The sequence below is a fragment of the Zootoca vivipara genome, chromosome 1 (assembly GCF_965207765.1).
Source record: "Zootoca vivipara chromosome 1, rZooViv2.hap1.1, whole genome shotgun sequence".
Lineage (NCBI taxonomy): Eukaryota > Metazoa > Chordata > Lepidosauria > Squamata > Lacertidae > Zootoca > Zootoca vivipara.
In genome coordinates, this window is record NC_142582.1 from 77229595 (window position 1) to 77235555 (window position 5961).

At 44.2% G+C, this 5961-nt stretch overlaps 1 pseudogene; it reads left to right on the plus strand.

The window, feature by feature from the left end:
* The first annotated feature begins 845 nt into the window (after nucleotides 1-845).
* On the plus strand, nucleotides 846-1795 carry LOC118088212 (NADPH-dependent 3-demethoxyubiquinone 3-hydroxylase, mitochondrial-like; annotated as a pseudogene).
* Nucleotides 1796-5961: the final 4166 nt, after the last annotated feature.

The window sequence follows — 5961 nt, forward strand, 5'->3', positions numbered from 1 at the left end:
CTGGGTCCAGTAGCAAATAGGCAGCCAGTGCAATTCTTTCAGATGTGGTGTGACATGGTTCTACCTAGGTGTACTGCACAGTAGCCTGGCAGCCACATTTTCCTCCAACTGCAACTGCCAACCCATCATCTAGGGCTGCCCCATGTAGACCACATTGCATTAGTCCAAATGAAAGGTTAGGACTGCTCGCAAGTTATCCCAGTCCAGAAAAGGCCATAGCTGGCAAAACTGTAGCACCTCACCATCAAGGCTATTTGAGTCAAATGTGTGTATAGTCAAGGAACACCCCCATACTAGGAACCTGCTTTTTCAGGGGGAGCGCAACTCCCATCCAGAAAATGTTGCCTACCCGATTCCTGTGCTTCGGCATTATCTGCCATCAGCACCTCCATCTTGTCAGAACTCAGCTTCAGTTTTTTGGGTCTGGCACCTCAGCAGTTGCTCCTGATTCAGGTGGATTTGAGACAGTGTTTCTCAACACTAGTGTGCCGCGAGACGCTGGCTGGTGTGCCGCGACGTGCAGCGACGAGAAGGGAGATCTGCATTGTCAAGTGCCTGGCGGCCGCCAATATACACCACTAACCCGCCGGAAAGCAATATTTCTCCTCCTCTTTCCCAAAGCTCAGTGCAAACGAGCCTGGCGGCCGCCAATACACAGCACTATCTCACCGGAAAGCAATATTTGGCAAGTGTTTCTTACAGTCATAATTATAATATAGGGCGGCACAGAGTTAATTTTTTTAACTTTTTAAATGGTGGTGTGCCTCGTGATTTTTTTCACGGAACAAGTGTGCCGTGGCCCAAAAAAGGTTGAGAAACACTGATTTGAGAGACAGTAGTGCTGGCAGTCCCTTTGCAGGGAAGGTGGAAGAAGAAGATAGCCTTTGCCATCCTTGCATTCACCTTACAGATGCTGTAGTAGTACTGGAATGACCCATGAAAACAACAATAAGCCAGTCATTGACTGTATACTCAGAGAGGATCAAGCTGGGGAATATGGGGCAAACCACGTTTATGCAGGACAAATGGCAGTGCTAGGGGAAACTTCCGCAGGACCAGTTATACAGAAAATGTGGGATCAGGAAAAGAACCATTTGAAAAAGTTCAGAGAGTTGATGATCTTGTACAGAGTCCGGCCAACCATTTTTTGCCTTTCTGGAACATTACGGGGTTTATGTTAGGTGCTGGGACCAGCGGTGGAGGAAGCCGCTTGGGCTCCTGGGGTGGCGTACCCAGGGGTGGGGCGAGGGTGGGGCAAGCCGCCCATAGGGGTGGGGTGCACCGCGGGGCCTCCGGAGTCTGCCTGCCTTCTCTCACTCAGCCGCCCTACATCGGGGGGGGGGGTGAGGCAGCGGGCAGACCTTTTGGACAGCACAGAGCCTGTGCGCGCCCAAGCTACTGTGTCTCTCCCAAGAGAGATGCGTGGCTCAGGTACGCTGCAGGCCCCGCGGTGAGTGCTGCCCGGCATTTTGTCACCCACCTCAGTGGTGACACCTGGGACGGACCGCACCCACCGCACCCCCCCTTCCTCCACCCCTGGCTGGGACTGCCTTGCTTGGAAAAGAAGGTGGCTTGCACTGTGGCTGTAGAGAGCATATCTCACCATTAAAACCACCAGATCAGGACACTTGTGGATGAGGATCCAGAAGTAATAAAGAAATTCAGGGATGAGGAGATGGAGCATCATGACGCTGGACTTGATCATGATGCAGAACTGACTCCAGCATATTCCATTTTGAAGAATGCTATACAAATGTAAGGCTGCATATATATATTTTTATAGAAAAAAATATAGTGAAGTTTTGGGCAATAGTGTAATAACAGTTTTGGACAAATGGATTATTATAGCATCATTCAAATAATATAAAAGTAAATTAAATAAATAAAAAAAGGAATTGAGAGCTAGAGCAGAGTGTCACCCACATATTGATGACCCACATATTGATGACAATGCCCTCTAAATCTAGAATACATTCCCCAACCGTTTCATATAGATGCTACATCTCATTTGAGACAGAACAGAACTTTGTGGGACCCCAAAACATAACTGCTAGGGGACCAAGCAGAAGGCACTCAATGCTTCTTTCTGGCGTTTCTACAGAGAGGATTGAAAGTGCTATAGCACAGTACCCCGCCCACCGCCAAACCACAGATACATCACACACACACACACACACACACACACACACACACACACACACACTGGAATATTGGAATATTGGAATATTGGAATATTGGAATATTCTTTGGAACAGTGGTGGGTAGTGTGGCTCAAGGTGATTGCAGGGGAAGAGAGAATTGCCAAAAATGCCCACGATCCCAGTTCCACTGACAGAAGTCTCCACTGGATCAAAGAGCTTTCTAACAGAGGCAGATCACAAACTGGATACAGCCCAAAGTAATTAAAAGCAAAAGATTTCACACTAGTTCTGAGCACCCGAGAGGCAATGTAAAAGTCTTGCAGAGTGCAGGAATGCAATATGAGGTGACAATTTTCACCCATAAATACTCACTTGCTTTCAAGGTTGACCCAGTAGCACTGCCATTTGATTCAGCAGGGTTGTTTTCAAACTATTTTAAAATGTCAACCTCAAGCTAAGTACTGTATTGGGCAAACCTGAAATCTGTCTATATTCCATTCAGGTGGCCCTGCAGATTGCAGTGAGGCAGAGGATGTTTCAATAGCTCTCATCAATGATGCCTCATTGTCCTCTGGGGGAATCTGTGGTGGGGGATATGGAAAGGGATGTTCTTTCTTTGACCCATTCATTAAGTAACCCTGAGCTTTGTTAAAAGCTAGCCTAGTAGCCGTGGAACAAGAGAAGGGCAAAGAGGAGACCTTAGATTGCTGGGGGGCAGAATGTCAAGACTCCTGGGCTCTTCCGCTTGAATGAAGTTGAGAAAATGGATTGTTACCATGGCTGCTCTTTTCACAGCCAGCTTCGGGGCATCGTGGACCCTCCACCATGAAAATGAACCTTCTGTCTGGTAAATTGATGCGCTGCCTCCAGGACAGCAGCAGATCTGAGGTGCAAGGCCTTTACTTCTCCTCGGCAGGCTTGGATCATTTCACATGCCATACAGCCTGACACTGGGGGGCGGGGGGGGGGGGGAGGGAGGAGAGGATACTTCATAGAGGCCAAAATGCATTTCACTGAAAGCCTCTCCGACTCCAGTAAAATCAGTAGGAAGATTAAAGACGGTGAAGGTCACAACAACCCCTTCGAAAGTGCCAAGAACAAACTTTTCTCCACTTCCAAATGAAAGCTTCCATTTGCTATGCTTTCAAGCTTTTTTCTGAGACAATTAAATTTGGAGGGGGGGGGCACTGAGCACTAGTGATAGTATATTTAATATATATAATTTCTACAGTATGGAAGAAGCTGAGGGGGGAGTAGGCTAGCTAGAGGGGATAAAAATTTCCTTGAAACTTGCCATCACCATGATGTCAGACTCATCAATCCAGAGGTTCCCCTGATTCTAGCCAAATCATATATGTATCCAAGTTAGGCTCACATTATCGACATGGCCAGGATGGTTAAAGTCACACTTACGGGAAACCAAAGTCTTGAATTTGCCTGCCAACGATTAGGAGCTGGACTGATTGAGCAAATGCACATGTCCTCTGGCTCCAGTCTTTGCCACTATGGTGAGAGGTATTCTTTTTCTGTTTAATTTATTATAATTATTTCTAAATTTGCATCTACACCTATAAATTAGTTTTAGGCAAGCTTTATGCAAATTTGTGCACTATCCTGTCCTTCTTGGACAGCTGATCCATTTCTTCTTTTGGTGGTGCAGTGTAAGCAATGGGGTATTTCTGAATGCTGGGGAAAATATTGATTTTCCACAATGGATGTGCTAATAGGACCCTCTTCAACCCTTGAGTAAGCATTCCAACTTTAGGTGGGGGATTTTTATGGATACCAATTCCAGCATCAGGTCAAGAACTAGATATACTGACACATCCAATATTAGGAGTTTCTTTATTTTAAAAAATCCTATTATTATTATTATTATTATTATTATTATTATTATTTCCCACCCATCTGGCTGGATTTCCCCAGCCACTCTGGGCGACTCACAGCATATATCACAACATACTAAAACATCAAACATTTAAAACTTCCCAATACAGAGCTGCCTTCAGATATCTTCTAAAAGTCAGATATTTGTATATTTCCTTGACATCTGAAGAGAGGGCATTCCACAGGTAGGGCGCCACTACCAATAAGGCCCTCTGCCTGGTTCCCTGTAACCTCACTTTTTGCAGTGAGGGAACCGCCAGAAGGTCCTTGGAGGAGGATCTCGGGGCTGAACGATGGGGGAGGAAACACTCCTTCAGGTATACTGGGCTGAGACCATTTAAGGCTTTAAAGGTCAGCACCAACACTATGAATTGTGCTCAGAAGCACAACTTGACAATGGCATCATTGTCCGAATAGAATGCATGGTCCACAAATGTTTTCTCCCTCTTTGCAATGGCTTCTGAGGTTTTCTTCATTTTCATAACAAAGCACAGAGTGGTGAAAAGAGGCAACCATAGAAGTTAGTCCTACCTATTCTTCCATCCAATACTGCAACAATTTTATCACTGCTTCCATATTTCAGCAAGGAGGTAGTGGCTAATATGTTCTCATTTCTGGCTTTTTGGAAAGAGGTTTGTGTTGCTTTTAAGCCTTTGGTGTCCTATATTGATTCTAAGGTGTACAGAAGAATTTTAGTCGCAACTGTGGTTTCTGTTGTAAGTACCTGGGTATATGCAGATGCACGCACTGTAATCATGATGGAATAAATAAAACAACCCCCACTTAAAACAGTGTTCACTTTGCACCTTAAAATCTTGTTTAATCATACACAGTACACATCCACCCTACCAGTAGCCCTCTCATTTGTAACTTCATAGAATCATAGAACTGGGGAGTTGGAAGGGATTCTTAGGCTCACCTAGTCCAGATTACGAGGGCAGATTAGCTGTTTAGGTTTTATAATGCTACAACTGTAAACTCCACTTACAGATCATATTGCAATTGTGTAACACACTGTGGACCGAGGTCCTACCAGAAACTAGGGACAACCACTTGCAGAAGGAACCTCACCCTTGTCTCCTGTCACAAATACAAGTTAACATGATTTGCCTATTATTCCCAATAATGTGGCACACACCAAACTATAGAGCACACAATTGACTGCTAATTTATGCAAAATTCTCATTCAGTTGTTGCTGTTTTTTTAAAAAACAAACAAACAAAAACAAAACATTTTTAGCATATGGATATCAAAGGTTTAAAAGTACTATTACTTTGTACTTGTGTCTTAATGTTTTTGTGTATCTAATTTTCCGTGCTATGGTCCATGAGGTCACGAAGAGTCGGACACGACTAAACGACTAAACAACAACAACATTTTCCAAAAGGTTTCTCTAAAACCTTGAAGACAACAAACTTTGACTTAAAAAAAAAATAGAAAAAGAAGGCATTCAAGATTCTAACAAGAGCCCATGATCAGCACAAAAATGTCTTTGACACAACAGGCATATAATAAAACACCTATAGCATGGAACTGAAAGAAATCACCGTATCTTACCGACTTATCCAGTGATAAATATAGAAAAACTTTACCACTGAACAAGGCAATCACCTTTACATTAATATATACATTCGACCAAACACATGGTACGTAACCTTACTATGTCACAATTTGTTCATCTCTCTTCTCCCCTGAATGTGCTATGAAAGGACATCTCAGTTCAGAGCCTATCCACACCTACTGGAGCACACTTTAAAGTGCCTAAACAGAGAGAGAGAGAGAGAGAGAGAGAGAGAGAGAGAGAGAGAGAGAGAGATCCTTTGATCACAATTTATGCAACTCAGTTTGCCACGCAGAACTGCTGGAGGAACTTCCTTTGGGGAAGATGGGGTGCTGCCTCACCAACTTCATTCTGTCTCCAACCAGCTTCCA